The following is a 17,958-nucleotide window of genomic DNA, read 5'->3' on the forward strand; positions in this document are numbered from 1 at the left end:
CTCCCTAATTGTAAAAACCTTCTTTCTTTTATCCAGTCTAAATCGACCCTCCTTCAGTTTAAAAACATTAGCCCTTGTCCTTAGGTGAGGTAACACTTGAAACATAAAGTGATCTTGGTATTCATCAAAAACTAATATTGATGCTTATTTAGTGAGATTGTGCTAAACAGCCCAAGAGTTTAAAACTCCTGTATTTTATTTCCTAAAGTTAATATAAACAAGAGGTGGTTGGTTGGTTGGTTGGAGTTTTTTTAATTTTTAATAGTATTTGTATATAAAGGGTTTGGTTGCTCTCATCCCAGGTTAGTACTTTGTAAGCACACCTTTAAGATGAAGGAAATAAAAAATTTCATATACTCCCTCTCATGATGAAAAATTTCTGCCTGAGCTGAGCAACGTAAGATCAGGCCCATATGGAAGGGAAGGGAAGAGGGAAATGCCTGGGAGCATTTCTTAAGTGTATTAGGCATGATTTTATGTAGTGGGATGAGGTGAAGCAAAACATCTGTGTACCATAAAGAGCTCTGTCTGTCTTAAGTTATTGTCAACTGTAAATTTGTGTTTTGCCCCCAAGGCTTATTCCTCCTGACGAGCATTTTTTACTGCAGTTCCTCAGCTCCAGACCCACTCTTGCTGAGCCTTAAACACAAGCAGTTGTTTGGAACTGCCTGATGATGAGATGTGGGTTGGGAGAGTTTCCCTGTGCCAGCTGGGGTGGTTTCCTTTGCTCTGTGTTGGAGGTGTCTGGAGAGCTGCCACCCTTGGGGTCTGTCCTCACTGGCAGGGGTGTGAGGTTTAGAGGAGGCCACCTGGAGATCGGGTGACACTGGCCAGTGCCAGAGTTCCTGCATCCGCCCAGTCCTGGATTTCAGCCATCGATGCTGTGATGTTGATTTTATGTGTTGATGTCAGTAAGAGCTCTTCCACAGCTCCAATGAGACTGCTGGGTACTTTAATGCCTTAGGCCACACATGCACATATGCCTGTGTTCCCCCAAGCACTGGGAAGCCCTTTGCCTCCCTGAAATCACACAGGAGCATCATGCAGGCTTACAGCCCTGTGTGGGGCTGGCCAGCTCCCTGAGCTCAGGCACTTAAGTACATGTTAGATCTTGCCATGTCCCCTGGCCCATATGCTTCCCATACCACGTTCTTACCTGGTATGCTGCCTTGCTTGGGTTATTTGGGGACACCAGGAGTGGCAGGTGGCATTTGGGGAGATAAAAGGCTGAATATGGGACTCATGGGATGTTCTGTACTCTTCTGTGCCACCATCTCATATTCGTTTGCGGCAACTGTGTCCCCTGTGTGGCCTCCTCTGGCTGCCCTGCTGTCTCTGGGCTTCCATGCCCTTCTCTAACTAATATAAATAAGTAGCCAGACAGTATGGATAACTACTTTTCCAGGTCTCTGGATCCTTTCTGTGCTGAGGTGTGAGGTCAGAGGCTGCCCTGTGGAGCCATAACTAGAACCTACCGGCTGACTTCCAGGGACCTAGTGGTGTGTGATTTCCTGCAAGGGACCACAGCCCATTTGCAGTTTTTCTTATCCATTTTGGGCAGCATGAAGCAGGTGCAACTCTTCTACATGTCACCCTCCCAGTAAGTGTTCTGCTGCCCTTTCCACTTCTCTCTTTGTATGTTTGCTGCCTCTGCCTGCCTGAGGTAAGAGCTCTTGCCCAGTGTAGGACTCGGGCTCAGGTTTCTCATGGCAGTTTATTCAGCTGCTTTTGACAGGGATGGTTTGCACTTGCTCATGTGCTCCAGTCTTGACAGAAAGACCCTCCTTTTGTGCCCTTTTGTGCCCTCATCACCTCAGGGGTATGGGGAATCACTGGGGACAAACGGAGTGTGGACAGCTTCTCTCTGGAGGATGAAACAGACCATTCTGTGGCAGGATAGCCCCATGTCATGGATCGTTGCCTTGTAGTACCTGGGCTTCAAAGAAGTGAGAAGCCATGCCAGCAGGTAAATCTTCTGGAGGCACATGTCTGCCCATAACTGCTGTGGTGGAAACAGAGGGGATCACAAGGGGAGACAAATCTATGTGCAAACACCATGATGTGTCTTGTGCTACTACCCTGTTCCACGGTTCTGGAAACCAGCCCCCAGTTGTCTTCTGCCAAAGTCAAATAACAACTTTAGAGGCAACATGTATTTTTTACCCTAAAATGACTTGCTGTCTCCTAACCTGTTATTTGACTTCGGTTAAAAAAAATAGCCGGGTGGTTTCTGCAAGTATAAACCAAAGCACACAGCTTCAAATAGATACCAGGACCAACTCTGTGTGTGCAATTATATTGCCTATATTTAATCTCTCAGAAGTGTTTGGCAGATGCTTTAAATTTCAGATATGCAATCAATATCGTCTTTTCTGAGGCTCACCCACCGTGTTCTTCCCCTCCCTTCCTTGAAATACATAAAGTCAAGTCAATATACTTGGAGGGTACAGGAGTGATCCCCATTCTGTGAGTGTGTATCTCTATCTGTATATACTGACGGAGATCTCGTAGAGGTGTGTGCGTGTGTGTGTGTTACATGCAAGACGTGCTCTGCCTTCATTTATTTTGGAAAGGGTTTGCCTTGGTTTCACCGTGCCTTGCTTTAAACGATCTGAAAATCCCCCCCTGGATTCAGAGGAATAAATATGCATGGCTTGTAATTCTGTTGCAGCGCTCGCTCCCAGCTGATAGGTGACGTGGAGTTTGGAGGCTTGCAGATTGGCTTTTTGATTTGGCTTCTTGCTGCAGTTGTGCAAACCTCGCTGGCTCCCAGAAATCAGGCTCAGCGCTCTGCTGTGCACCGTAATGCTGGGAAGCCTGGACCGAGCCCCGATGGTGTGAGCGCGGGAGTGGGGGAAGCCCAGCAGATTCAGTGGCAATCTGGGGTACAATCCATTTTCTCTTCCCCCCTCCCTCGACCCCCATTCATCTCCGTCCTCCTCGCCCTCCTCCCCCTTCGCCAGATCTCCCTTCCCTCCCCAAACTCCACCGCACGGAGCTGAAGATCAAGGCTGGTGGATTTATCAACATTTTACCTCCACCCCCACCCCCTTTTCCAGATGCACCTCCCCGCTCTCTCTGACAGCTGCAAAAGGGAGCACAGGTTTTGTAGCGAGCGAGGCAACTTGGACTGACATGCAAAGGCGAACCCCCCCGTACCCACACACACCGTCGGTGAATCACCGGGAGATGCGATGAGCTCCCTTTAGGAACCGGAAGGATTTGTGTTGGGGAGCCAGAGGAGCCCCCCTCTCCCCCATCCCCCATCCCGACCCTCCAAAAAAAAGTCAGGAAAGCCGCCAGAAAGGGTAAGTAAGGGGGTGCCACCCCCGCTCCGTGGGAGACGCGAGGCTGGCGGGCAAGTGTCCTGCTGCCAAGTCGGGGCTCCAGCCTTGCCACGGGAACTGGTCGTGGAGGCGGGGGCTGGGGTGGGGTGGGGGTGGAGGGGGCGAGGGCTCTTTGGCGGGCTCACATCTCCCAGGATGGGGGGGAATTCGCGTTGCGAGGTGCTGGGGAGCTGCTTTCATTCCTGCTGTTTTCCCCGGCGCCGACGGCGGCTCCGTGCCGTGTGTGTGGGTCGTGTGTGTGTGCGTGTGTGTGTTTGTGCTGGGTGTGCTGGCGGAGGCAGGGCTTTGGCCGCACTAGGCGCGGAGCGGGGCGCTGGCGGGGTGGATCGGCGCCGGCAGGAAGGGGGCAGCCGGGCCGGGCCGGGCCGGGCGCTGGCGGGGCCGGGGCTGGCGGAGCGGGCGGCGCTCCGCGGGGCGTGCGCGGCAAGCACCAGCCCGGTTCCCGCGGCACCGCGCGCGCGGCCCCGGGTCCCTTCGCCGCCGGCGGGGGTGCCTCGCGGTTCGGAGGCGCGGCACGGCCGCAGGGATCGGGCCCCCGGGGGAACCGGCTTCTGCCGGGGGCTGCCAGGCGAGGGAAGCGCTCTCATGGGCAGTGGCTATAAATTTCCATAAATCTTCCTTTTTTTTTTTTTTTTTTTTTTTTGTTTTTTTTTTCCCCTTAAATTTCCTTTTTTTTATTTAATTTTTTTTTCCCCGCCAGGGGAGTCCGTGCCGGGCCATCCCCGGCCGCGGTTGGGGGCACCGGGGGCGCCGTCCCGGGCAGCTGTCGCGCTCCGTCCGCCGGGGCCGGCTTGTTTACCCCGGGTGTCAAATATAGCCGCTGCGCCAGGCGCTGCCCTAAGTAGGGCACGGGGCTGCCGGCGGGCCCGCAGCCCCCCATGGCAGGGGGAGAGGAATTCTACACACACACACACACACACACACACACACATACACATACATGTGCCCGCATGAGAGCTGACCCATATGTGGGGTGGTTTCATACTCTTAGTCTCTCCCAGCCTTGCTTCAGGGTTTTGTGCTTTTCACCTGTATCTAAAGTATCAATCATTCTGGGTGAGAGATGAAACCATTGCAACTGTTTTGTTTTTTTTTTTTTTACCGATACTCTAAAACGTGAGGCCATGGCTATTTCCCCCTCTGCCCCCTCCAATGGAGCTGTAGTGTAATGGTTGGGTTCCTGACTTCTTGGTTTATCCCTGGCTTTGTTCTGGGGATTTCACCTTAAAAATCTGTTTCAGATTTAAGGGGAGACACCGGAGGGACAGTTGAGGTGAGAAGGGGTGCTGTATGCACATCCTCCCCCTCCTTGTGTTTATATGTATATTCCTTTAGTTCCTCACATCTATGAAGCGAAAGGTTGATTTTGTCAAGCTGTTTTTTTATTTGTGGAGATAACGGGGCTGGAAGACTTAGATAACAGTCGGTAGCACCTTCCCATTCAGGAGCACTCATCCCATGCTCTCTGGGAGGCTAGCAGGAGACCCTAGAGACCAGAGCTGGCTTTGGGGAACTGCTGAGACGCAGAGGCCTTGAAAGTGCTCTCTAGGTTTGGTGCAGCGGGGAGAGGCATCACTCCCCTATGGCATACACATTTCTAGGGAGTCCCTCATCCTGCTCCATCCACTGCTGTTGAAAACATTTGTTTACTCTGATCATGGTTTGGGGAGCCAGTGGTGCTTATGTTCATGCTTCTGTGTTCAACTGGAACGATACTTGTTTCCTAAATAGAAGTAGTGATGTTGGAAAAGAGCAAGTCCAGCTACTGCCGAAGGCTGGCTGAGGAGGAGCAAGAGCAGCCCAGGGGCCCTCAGTTCTGCCATGAGTGTGCAGTGTGATGGCAGGAAAATTGGTTACCCTGTGTTGTAAACAGAAGGGTGTAATATCAACCAGGGTGGGGAAGGAGAGGACTGATGGTGGTAGAGAGTCCTACTTAAAAGGTGCAGTACTGCTGTCTGGTTTTTTTCTCCCTAAGCCAAATATGAGTCCTGCTCTTAATAAGTGGGTGATTTAAGCATTTCCCAAATGCCCAAGGTAGGACAGATTGTGGTAATTCCACTGCTGAGATCCTGTGTGAGAGCAGTGGAAATGCAAGTAGGTTTCTGGTCTCTGGCATACCTTCAGTGTTCTGCTAGGCACATTTATCTCCTGGGTCTCATTTGTATCATTAATGGTATTTTTCTCGCCTTGTGGGGATTTGGTGAGGACACAGTTACAATAACTAGTGGGTGACAGGATGTGAGAAAAAGGCAGATGTGTAGCCATCCTAACACCACTCTGTGTAACACTTATCCTTTGCAGAGAGGTTGCCCTTTGCTCTGCAAAGCTGCCACCTGACAGGGTGACACCTGGGTTGGCAGATGCCATCATCAGGTGGGATAGTCCTTTCCCTCACCCTGGGCAGTGTTGGAGCAGTCTTCAACACCAGCACCCAAAACAGGAGAGTGCACATGGAGCACATAGCAAGCATGGCCTGGCTTGTTAACCAACCTGTGGTCCGCAGGCTCTTGCTGGGCCGTGGTGGGGGCAGGAGCTGCCCTGTTTGACTGAAACAGAGTGTGTTGTTTGGAGTCATGAGCAGTTTTTCTGCAGAGCAGTTGTAGGGCGCTCAGAGCACTGCTCCTTGGCTTGACTGGCTTGTAGAAAGGAAAAAGGGATGAATCCAGCCTCCCTGCTTCTTCTGCTTTCCTCTGAGAAGCTGGTGGGTCTGAAGTCAGATGAGGCTGATCTGAGAGAGGCAGGTGTTATGGTATTGCGGGTTGGACAGGTAGAGAGATTGCTTAGGGCCTAGGCTGGCCTGCTGCTGTGTTGTGCCTGAGCCCACATATATCCCTCATTTTCAAAGGGTCCTTCCTGAGAGAGGTATCCTCCATCCCCAAGGCAGGGAAAGGCCATGACAGAGTGTGTCAGCACTTTTATTAGAAACCAAGTGAGGATGTATTCCCTCGGCCAATATTTTCAAGTGAAGCACTATACAGATAAATGGTCTGTCTGTCAGGGTTTTGTTTGCTTGTTTTAAACAAACAGCATCAGTCTCCTCCCCTAAGCTTCCCCAATGACCAAGTGGCACTGACAAATAGTTCCTTGTTCTTTATTGCTGTCCTGTTTCAGATGCCTTTCATGTGCTTCACAGTTAAAAAGATGGCTTTGATTGCTGGCCAAATTTTTTTAAACCAGGCAGTAATATCTAATTCTATATTAAAAAAAAAGAGCGAAGGAAATTAAATTACAAAGACGAAAATATCTTAATAGGAGGAAAAAAGTCTCTGAAGCCAGGAAATTGATACTTGTGATGCTCCACCTACAATCACCCACTGTGTTTAGGTATTGTGGCATAGATTAATGCTTTTGTTGATTTACTGTTTGATAACGGTAACTCCTACAGGCATGGTTGGGGGCCCATGTTTCCAAGTGCTATACAAATGTCTAGTAAATTATAGTCCCTGTCCTGAAGAGTTTCATGCATTGAGAGGTTACATAGATGACAAGCTGTTCTGGGGGAACCTTTAAAACACCTGTGCTGCAGAGCTCGTGGTCCCGCACTTGCTGATTTTGGTGACATGGGGTTTGGGGCTGGAGAGGAGCTCCAGCTCATGTCCCTGCTTACCTGCAGAATGAAATCTGAGAACTACCTTCAATCTCCTGCAGGTTCAGTGGGCTTCTGGGCTGCTTGAGGACTAACATGGTATAGACCGTAGTTGGCTTCCCTCCTTCCCCTCTGCCTTAGTGCTTTAAACTGTAAGCTCTCATTGAAAGCCACCATGGATGTGAAAGCATGAAGTTCAGCGTGATGGCCTCCCAGTCTCCCCCCTAGGCACTTCTGTCACTGAGTTTTGCAGGAATAGCAAAACATGCGGTGGCAGGGATGTCATGCCATTCTGAAGGTACCACCACAACCCCATCTTGGCAGTGTCACAATGAATAGACCCAGCTGCCATTGTTCCTGCAGTGTGGCATTATAAAGTAATTAGTTTGCCCCATAAGACACACTTACAGATAGGTGATGATCATGCCCCTATGTTCCTACTCTCAATTTCCTGGTAATTCTGTCTTTAAATCCGCTTGCTGGAGCCTTTGATCACATAGCTGAGCTGTCATTGATGTCTCTGACAGTTGACATCATGGGAGAGAAGGGAGCTTAGGGCTCCTAACATTTCTTTTATGATAGCTTGTTTTCTAATGAAACACTCCAATGAGGATTTTCCATCATAATAAAACAGGGAGCTCTTCCAGAGCACTCAGATTTAGGGAGAAGCTTCTGTTTCCATTCACTGGCAGATTATTTTAAGGCTACAAAAGTGAACTTGCTCTGCTGCCTTCCTGTACTCTGCTGTCTTTTTACCTAAGCCACCTAAGTCAGGACAGCAGCAGAGACAGCCAGGTCAAGAGCAATCAGCAATACTAAATACCCTATGCTGCTGGGCATGTTTTGCAACCAGTGAGGTGCCAAAGAGTTTTAGAAACTATAGACAGATGAGACTGCATTGCCATTGCTTTCATCTCCCTCTCCTAGGCTGGTACTTGGAGGCTGTCTCAAAGCAAAGAGCAGCACTGCAGAATACAGTTTTAATCAAAAGAAGTGTAGTGATGCAGGGATGTACCTGTGAGAGGGCACTTAAATCTGGCTGCTGAGGTTGTGTTGAAGGTGACATGTCCAGAACGGAATGTGGGACTCCAATGCCGACAATACAAGGTGCCCTGCCAGTGTGTTCATGTGCTGCATGCTGGTGAAAACTGGTTTCCTTCACCAGAGTGGGAGCAAAAGCAGGAAGAGTTAGAGCATGTCTGCACCTTGCTCTGCAATCAGGCTACATCTCACTCTGGATGTGTCCTAGCTCCCCTCAATGCAAGTAGCAGTAGGAGAGAGTTTGTCACCAGGTCCAGGCTGGCTGTGAAACCCGCCATTGCCACAGCTCCCCACACCCAAATTAGGGAAGGCAGCTCTGCCTCTGCCATGCACTGATCATGGATGGGTACTCAAAATGATGCTCTCTGTGAAGAAGCTGTCCTTTTGCTCTCCATACTGTTTGCTTTCAGGAAACTTTGTCTTGGGTCATTAAGACCTGGATGTCTTGGTTTACTGCCTTGAGGGGGGGGTATTCCTTGTTGGGAAGTAATATCTTGATGCTGAGCTTAAAGTTAACCTTAATAAGCACCTTTATCCTCTTCTTTGGTTTTAGTTGGAATTACTCAGTGACCCTTGAACATGCACATTAGTTGGGAAAATGGAGGCAGAGATATGTCTCTACCTTTATGTGGCAGGACAAGGCTGTTTCATGGTCCAGGAGGTATTACAGGATTCACTACTGCAAGAGGCAAAAATGCCTCTGCCATACAGCTAATGCACTTGCCACACTTGTTATTTGGACCTTGTTTTCTACAGCTTTCCCACCCTGGTTGCTTGTTCCTGCTCCTGTCCCCCACCTGCAGGATACTGGCATAGTGGCATGAGTGGCCAGGTGGTGGGTTCAGCTTGCTTTTTGGCCAAATAGATTCCTCATCCTTATTCATGCCCTAGCCGTGCAAACAGTTCTGCCAACAAAAAGAAAGAGCTAGAGCAGAGTGGGAAAAAATGAGCAGAGGTGGAGAATGTTCAGGCTGGCTTAAGAAGCCCTGCTTCCACCTGTAAAGCTGCTGCCTAAATTGCGTGCAGCAGTTAAGGCTTGGAGTTGGTTCAGCCTTGAAGTCTGCTCTTGATGAAGTGGATAGTGCTGAATGCAAATTAGTTGCAAAGAACCTAATATAGTGATGGAGTCTGCAAAGCACTTCTTAAGCTATTAAGAGGCACAAGAATCGGCAGACAAAAAAGACAAAATAATTTTTAATATAAAATCTTCCAAAAAACATGCATAGGAGTTGATCCTGATTACAACAAATCAGAGAGTCTGGGCCAAGCTATTTCTCAGATGCAACATGCCAAATGGACTGAGGTTTTTCAAGAAGAGAATAAAATGAGAACTTCCCCTCTGCTCTCAATTCTTTCAAGTCCCTTGAAAGCTTCACACTAATATTCAGCACTTTATCAACAAAAATCTCTACACGTTGAAGCCTCCAGACTGCATTCCCTAACAGTGCAAGTGGGCGCAGTGCCAACTGTTTTATTAGGTTTGCACCCACAAAACCCACTAGCAAGGAAGGTCTTCATGAGACCGCTGCAGGCTAAGTTTGTGCTGCTGCTATGCCCTTGCTGTGGGTGCTGCGCTTAGCCGGTGTGTGAGTCCTGGAAAAACTGCCTGCCTTGGAGCTGATTGGGAGCCCTCATTTGAGGACCTGAGGAGCAGAGTGAAGTGGAAGTCTCGTCATTATCTTTAAGGTGCGAAACAAGGTGGATCTCTGTGTGGGTTTCCTTTGTGAGGGATTCTTATGAAGGACAATGACTTGCTGCTGCTTTTGTTTTGACAGCCCGTAGACAAGAAAGCTTGGGTTATAGGAGGCAAACAGAGGGGATGCTGCTGGAGTCAAACATGATGGGGTATTCTCCTGTATGAGCATCTTGGAGATAGGTGCACTAGACATTGGCCTCACATAAATTACCACCTGCTCTGACTCTTTAAGCATCATTTTTTCCCTTCATTTTAACCTTCCAGAGTAGTTTCAGGTTCACTTCTTCTAGTAAATGTTTCCTTTTCTCTAACTTAAATAATCCATCTCCCCAAAGCTGACCTGACAGATGTTTCCCCCGCAGTGACCCTGCGCACACAGCACACTTCATGAAACCCTGGCTTCCATGGGGAAACGCAGCACCAGCAGTGACCCTGCTGGTGTCCCAGCTAAAAATAAAGCCTGTCCCTCCTGGCAGTGTTGGGGTTTGCTTTTGCAGTTTTACCCATTGGCTGCACTGTGCTCTTGTGCCAGGCAGAAGGCACAGCTTAACCTTCAGAGCGTGATAGAGCTGCCTTCCCTCTGGGGAATCATACCAGGAGATTGAAGGTGAGAAGATGCTCAGCTGCACTTGGTGCACCTACGTCACTCCCAAAAATCTGCTGGCTTGCCTGCTGCCTGTCTAGAACCATCTCCTTGCTGCTTCATGCATCCCAGTGAGTCACAAACACCCCTCTTTCCCTGGCTCTGGCCTTTTCCCTCCTCTACTTTTCCTTCTTAAATATAGAGATTTCTTCATGATTCTCCAGTAACTGCCCCAGCTTGCCACTTCCCTCAACAGCTCCATGCCTCATAGCTTCCCAGTGTTCTACCAGCATTGCTCACGTGTTCAGCCCGCCACTTTTCCTCCGATTGTGCCTTTCTGCCTTCTCTCAGGTCCATATGGGCTTGGCTGCTAGGACAAAGCAAGAGGTTGGCCCAGTGAGGCAGCAGATGCTCATTTAAAAAAGGGCCTTTCCAGCTTTCCATACACATTAGCAAGTTTCACAAACATTGCTGAGGTAGAAGTATGCTCTGGAGCAAGAGGAGGGATGCATCCTATCTGGTGAATCTATGGGTATTTTGAGTGTCCCATGCACATCTGCTTTTCCTCCGACAGTTAGAGTACTTAATTTATTTCTTATAGCATCGAGTTCCACAGATTACACAAATGGACAACATAGAATTTAAAAAGTTTTCAGTGCTCACTAGATGAAATACCCAGAGTCTGGAAGCTTTCTGCTGGTGTTGGCCTCGAGCTTCTTTTGGCTTGGTTGGCCATCTCTGTCCCTCTGACCAAAGCTGATTTCCCACAGAAGGCTGAGGGAGGGGGCTTGGGAGTTATGCTGGGTTGTGCAAGATTCCAGGCACCTCATCTACTTACTGTTGCAAAGGGAGCATGAAGAGGTGGCATGGTTATAATTTACAAGTATCTGTGTGGGAGCCAACAGCCACCAAGCACGGTGGGCTGGCTGCAATAACCTTGGACAAAGGGGTGGTGGTCTTGATAGCCACATTTGGGAAGAACCACAGGGGTGCTGTCGGAGGAGGCTTCGGGGAAGGATCACAGAAGTGTTTGCATGTGTATCTGTGGGGAGAGCAGAGGGCATGGAGAAAGGGCAGAGGGAGGATTACTGCAGAGTGAAGGGTTTTTATGATATGGGGCTCAAATTCTTTGACTACCCATTTTTACTCATTTGTCTGGTCAGTGAGCTTCCACTGTAGAATGGATTCATTTCAAGGCTTCGCTAGTCTTGAAAAGTGACCATCATTTTGTTGAAGACCTTTTGTGCTTGTTCTTTTACCTATTTGAGTCACTGACCTGAATGCAATAGTAATGGTGGCTCTGCCTGGGATAACACTTCCTATCACGTTGCTCCTCACTTGCTGGTGTTTGGGGACTGTTGCTCCTGTTTTGGCAAAGCGTTTTTCTGTCACTTGTGACACGTTTCCCAGATGACAGGAGTTACTGTCATCAGCAGTGTCAGGAAGAGCTGAGTTCACAGCACCACCACAGAAACATGGCTGGGCATGAGAGGCTTTCTGGGCTGGGGGAGGAGAGGGTAGGGAGTGAGTGTGGAGTAAGGGTGTGAAAACAGGCTGTTTATTACCACCTTAGCTGTTGCTCCATTGAAACCTGCAGTAAGAGCGGGACCCTGCAATTTTCTTGCCTTAGCTGTAACTTAGGAGAGATTTGGACTTCAAAGCAAATTAAGCGCATCCCAGTTTTAATCTTTTCTTTGCAGAAATGGATGAAGAGATAATTTCTGCTGCCCCTGAAGGGGACTCGAGCTCCTGAGTAAAACTGATGGAGATGTGGGACTGCTAGCATCCATAACGGAGGCTGTGCCCCTCAGTGGCAGTATTGAAGCTGTCATCTCTTTTTGCTTTGATGGCTTACACAGATCATACAGTGGGTGGCTGCGTGGGATGAGTATGTTATCCAAGCACATACATGAAGCCAGTTACTCCTGTCATTTTACCTTCAGGATGAGGCACTTCTTGTGCTGATCCAAGGTGACAGTGGGCGCATGGTGGAGGAGAGAGACTCCAAGCCATGTTTGCTGGGGTCTGGGACTGGGGGGGAAAGAGAATTTTCTTCTTCCCTTGTTTGGTTTTAGTGCATTTGGCTGATGTGGTCATCTCTCATGACTCAGCTGATGCTTCTGTTGGCAGGACTAGTTGTAGCAAATCTGGGGCCAGCATGGAGCACTGGGAGGAGGGAGGAACCTGGGCAGGATGGACAGGAATACAGTTGATGTGGAGGAAGCACAAAGATGCCCCTCAGCTGCTGTGTGATTCAGGTTGTGAAGAGGAAATAGATGAAGCTTTCATTTTGGACGTTTCTGTTATATGAAATGTTGCCAGAGTTCCTCAGGCAGCACTTTCAGTAGAATAAACTGGTTCTGCTGACTTGGGCTCATAGGACCTATGCTGATTTACAGCAGAGAAAATCTGGTCCTAAGGGCCTTCTCTCTCTTCTCTCTTGCCAGCCTTCAGCTGATGGGATGCAAGTCGACTGGGCTAGAAAGATAGTTGTCATTTTGAAGATGACTTTGTGTAAAAGGAGACTCTTGGAGGGGAGGGTCAAGGGAGGGAAGCTGGTGTAAGTAGTGCTCTGAATACAATGAAAATGCTATTTCTTCCACTTTGGAGATAAACAGCAGTATGATTATAATATACTTTACTAGAAAATTCTTCTGATACATGATGCCCTGCATCCAGTTTTCAAGTGTTCTGCACTGGTATCTAAGTTAAGACGTGCTGACTGCTGGGAATTGGGAGCATGTTAGAAATGGCAAGGGAGGAGTCTCATCCTTTTCGGACAAGGTGCCTTTTTTGTATGCAGTGCCCCCAGGTTGATACACATATAGGTAATCTTGATTTTTTGAATCTTCTTGAAGGATCAAGTCACATATTTACCTGACTTAGCCCTATGACATCTGTGTGGGTGGGACCTGCCTGGTGCTCTTGGCAGGAATCAAGAAATAAACTCAGGTCTTTCTTTGGAGAAAACAGCAGTAGCCTCTCATAGTCACCTGTTTGGTTTTCTACAGGACTTTAAAATCGTGCTTAGGTGTCCGGTGAAAAATCTGTGATTTCAATGAGGTCCAGGTGTCCAAGTGGGTTAAAAAGAGCTGATCCTTTAAGCTTCTAACCAGCCTTTGAAATCTGGTCCTTCGCAACTCCTTCAGTGAAATATCTGAAACACATGGGGACCATGAGTGAGGCAAAGAAGGAATTTAGTTCTGTTGTAACAGTGGGTATTGAGGGTGTCTAGGTTCAGACAATATTTCAGATTACTGGGGCAGCCAGCCAGGGAGAGCAGACCTGCAGCTGGGACACAAACTGAAAGGAAAAAAGTGAATTAACCTGTCTGATAATGCTGTAGCAAAGAACAAATCTCCACTTGTCTTTGGTATAGAGATCAGAGTGGCATATGGCTTTATACGGCCCACAGGAAAGCCGTCAGAGGGTGGGGAGAGAAGAAATGAAGGTGGGGCAGTAGATAGCCTGGAGACTGCTGCCACTTACTGTAATTGCTGTAGCAGCTCAGCTTCCACTGTTTGTTGTCCATGTCATCTCTGCAATTACCATATGGTAAATATGACTTGAGTCTCTAGCAAATAACAGAGCTAATATTAAAAGAGAATCTGTAAACAACTAGTGCATAAATGAACAAAGAGCAATAAACAGCCTGGACTTATGAAGAATGAATTAATCATGGTGGATGCGAGGAGTTATTTTTTTAAAGCAGTTGCAGAATTAGCAGCTGAAAAAACAGCAAAGGATTAAGATATCTAAATTGTCAATAAGAGAGACATGGGGATATATGGCAGTACAGGGTGAGGGTGCTGTGTGGAATCTTATTTGATAACTGTATTCAATTTGAGTGAATTTACAGGTTTTGGCACCTTCCAAGTGAAGTGGGAGGTATTTTGAGGATAACCCGTAGCTCAGTGCATTTTTCATGCCTCCTGCTGTGCTCAGATCTGCAAAAGCAGTGGGCGTGTTACAGTGTATTTCCCTCGTCTCATCTGGAGACCCTGACTTTTTGGCTGAAACTCTGGAAATCTCTGCTTTCGTTCCACACATGCCAGTCAGCAGCACAGCGCTCCTCATGCCAGCCCCACTGTGCTGGGGACACAGCAAATGGGTGGAGAGACCTTCAAAAGTGAGCAACACAGTGAGCTTCTGTATATCAATCTTGATTTAACCTTTGTAGCAGTCTGGTATCTGATGAAACCTCCTGTGCAGTAGAGCTTAGAGGCCAGTCTTCCCTATCCAGGCACGGCATTCCTGCTCCAAAGAGAGCAGGTCTGCTGCTGGTTTTGGTGGGAGCAGGCACTGAGCTATGTCTCTCGCAGATACCCGTCTGCTTCTGACCGCCTCGAAGATGGAGAACTAAGAGAAGATGAAGATAAATGATTAAAGGGCAGCTTGGGCTAATTTATAAAGATTAAAATAAATTTGTGTGCTTTGGCCAAAGAAAAGCTGTGGAGGAGAACAGCTATTTACAAGTATCTGAAGCATGTAAATCTCAGACAGGGAGGAGAATGGTTGAGAGTGCTCCAAGGACACAATAATGAGAACTAGCATCATAAATTTTTCTAATTTCATCCTAAATATAAGGAAGACGGCTAAAACCTCCAAGATAAATTACATCATGGCAGAGTGTCTATGGGAAGTTGTGGAAATATCACTTGGATGATTTAAAACTGAGCTGGACAAAGCACTAGGAAATAATGTTCACAAGGGGAACAATGCAGTGGCAGTCCCTGAGGCATGGACAAGACAACTCTTCTGTCTGTGGTCTAACTTACTGTGAAATGAGTGAAACCTGTGCTAATTGGGCTAAGTAAGGGCCTTTCCTGTCAGTCTAACATGATGAACAACAACCACTTGTTTTTGCTGCAGTGATAAAGATGATTTCTGAAGTGTAGCCTTCTCCTCCTCCTCTCCCATCTATGTTTTCTGCCATTCTCCCACTGCCCCATTTGCTTCTTTTGCCTTTTTTGCTGTGTATAGACAAAAAAAGGATCAGAAATTTTGTTTTTATATTTCCTTGAAGGAGAAGTTAAGAAATAAACAGGCTGTTCTGGAGGATTGGAGCACTGTGTGCCCCAGCTGCTGGGGTTAGCATCCAGCATGGCTGGCTGATGGCTGTCCCAGGAGCCCACCAGCCAGCCAGGGAAGGGCTCATTGCCTAGCTACTTGTTGCATCAAATCCAGCACATCACATGATTTGTTTAGTTTGCCTCAAATGAGTGTTTTCTGTCAGAAAACTTCTGTTTTTCTTACCTAGCTCTGGATCTAAAGAGAATGAGATATAACTACAACACTTCTCTTCTTATTTACCATTTAGTGTGCCTCTGCGTGCACATAACTACAGGCTCTGCAGCACAAACGCACTGATGACAACAAACCCCAGGGTCTTTAATTGTAACAGTTTTAGATCTGCCACCAGAGTGCTAAAGGAATGTCACGAGTTGCCGCTGTCATCTGTAGGATGCTGTGAGTCACTAGGTGATAAGTTGCACTCTGATGGTGGCACCTGAACCAGCAGTATAATATGTCTGTGAAGCAGGAGCAGTAAATAACACACCCTGCGTGCTGCCACGGGCAGTACATAAAATGTACTGACAAGAAGTTTTCCTCACACTGCTGAAATTTTTTTCCCCTTCCCCCATTGTTCCTCAAATGGTCTTTTCTGCTCTTTATAAACCAGCAAGAGAGAAAGTGATGAAAACCAGTGCCTTGAAAGGCTGCAACAGAGAAACCAGTGCCTGTTCCAACCCCATGTGTTGTCAGGTACTCCAGGTTGTCTCCAACAGCCGTAGTCCATGGAAGAGGCCAGGGAACCACTGAATGGGTGACCCAAGTAACTCCATATATAACTGCTGTATTTCTCTCAGCCTCCTAAACCTAAAGGAAGGACTTTCAGCCTCTTCGCTGGGCCTTTCACATTATGGGCGTAAAATCAGTGGTCTGGAGATTGTGCTTGGAAGTACCTGCCCTCTCAGTTTGGGGTTGTTCATACTGTGAAGAATGGTGTATTCACATGTGCACTGGAATACAAGCACATAAAGACTTTAATAGTGTCTAGAAGTTCCTCTAAATGTGTTTAAAGGACTGATGTTTGGAGATCTGCTTCTAAACTTGCAATGGAGGCTTCCAAGTGACTTCTAAAAGGTCACGACAGCGACTTTTTGCCAAATACACGTTTGCCACCAATGGACTGCAGTGAGCTTCTAGTGCAGTTTGTACACGTGGTGGGTTTGCTCTGGCTTCCCACGCTCCAACACTGGGTGTGGCGGTCACAAGCAGTCCTGGACCCCATAACTCTGCTTTCTTATTATTTTACTGTGCAGATGACTGAGCACCGGCACAGGTTACCCCAAGAGGTTGTGGAGACTTCATCCTCTGTCCTTCAATATCCTCAGATATATTTTTGAATATATTCAAAAACCAACTGGATGTGGTCCTGGGCAACTGACTGTAGGTGGCCCTGCGTGAGCTGGGGGGTTGAATTAGATAGCCTGCAGAGATCCCTATGTGAACTGCCCATTTTTAGGTACTGGAAAAACAACGGCAAGATTGTGTAATACTCATGAAAAGAAAAACCCTCATCTATATCAGAGCAGATAGTACTTCCTTTTAAGCAGGAGGATGCCCACTGCTAATCTGTAGGTCAGCCTAAATACCAGGTTTTGTTTTTTGAATGTGAAAAAGGTATGGTTCTGGCAGGAAAAAAAGTAGAAAAGAGTAACTCTTGCTGTCTCTCAGGCTGAGGAATCTCAGAATAGGGATATGTATGGGGAATGGAAGAGCAAACACACCGTGGCTGAGCTAGCCCACACCATAAATAAGGATGGGGCTGTGATTGCCCACTGAAGGCTTTCTGCAGTGTTTGCCACCTCCTATACGTGTCTGTGCACAGAGCATTATCTGCAGCTCCTATATCCCTATAGCTGTCTATCCTATACAGATATTTTTCAGCTGAAGTGAGAGCAAGGAAATAAAATGCCTGGCCAGTCAAGTGCAGTTGGTGCGGAAGAGGACAATTAAGTACAGGCATCTTTATGGGTTAGCTATTTATGCCACTGCTTCTTCAGGAGCATCATGGATACTAAAATACAAAAAACCCAGCATGGATCGGTTCCCAGGGTGAGTTGAGTGTTTGGAGGGTGCTCCTAGCCATACACAGACTTGTACTCCGTTTGGGCCAGCCCCTGGGATCACCGGATATAACCAGGTCCCATCACTGCAGCACTTTTAAAAGGAATTAGTAGACTTGAGTCATTATGTCAATTAACACCCATTTACCACGCTAGAATGGTAGGTACTGCTCAAATTAGTAGAGACACCAGCTTGTAAATATTAAAAGACTTGCTACGGGAGCCAGTAGCTTTTTTTACGGTAGCTTTTTGCATGGTCTTGAGAGAAAAGAAAGGCTCTTCATGACACATACCAGGGGGGATTAATTCGTAGGCAGTTAATTTTGGGTTTTGGCATGTTTACTATGAAGTGCAGAGCACACTTACAGCTCCCCGCTATATCTTTTCCATCAAGCCAAACGGGGGGGAATCTGGTATGGCTTAAACATGAGTTATGGTGCTTTTTTCCTCATAAAATCTAGCTGGTGCAGTAGTACAGAGCTAAACTACCTATTGCTGTGTCATAACCTGTGTAAAGTCAGCTTGGGGTCCTTGGTTGTGCTCATTTCAGGTAGGCTTGTGCCATCAGTCTG

The 17,958-nt window shown here is 47.6% G+C and overlaps 1 protein-coding gene across 5 annotated transcripts in view; it reads left to right on the top strand.

Annotated features, from left to right (window-relative positions):
- The first annotated feature begins 2,798 nt into the window (after positions 1–2,798).
- The window catches only part of SLC8A3 (solute carrier family 8 member A3), a 116,597-nt gene continuing 101,437 nt past the window's right edge, over positions 2,799–17,958 (top strand). For 2 of the 5 annotated variants that reach the window (XM_008926882.2, XM_008926921.2), the window contains exon 1: positions 2,920–3,308. The gene's annotated coding sequence lies outside the window, so the exon portion shown is untranslated. Of the gene's footprint in view, positions 2,886–2,919; positions 3,309–17,958 lie in introns of those variants that run through there. The other 3 variants (XM_008926874.2, XM_018082720.1, XM_018082719.1) reach the window with 2 other exon arrangements.

Source organism: Manacus vitellinus, unplaced genomic scaffold, assembly GCF_001715985.3.
Source record: "Manacus vitellinus isolate BGI_N305 unplaced genomic scaffold, ASM171598v3 scaffold_6_pilon, whole genome shotgun sequence".
Lineage (NCBI taxonomy): Eukaryota > Metazoa > Chordata > Aves > Passeriformes > Pipridae > Manacus > Manacus vitellinus.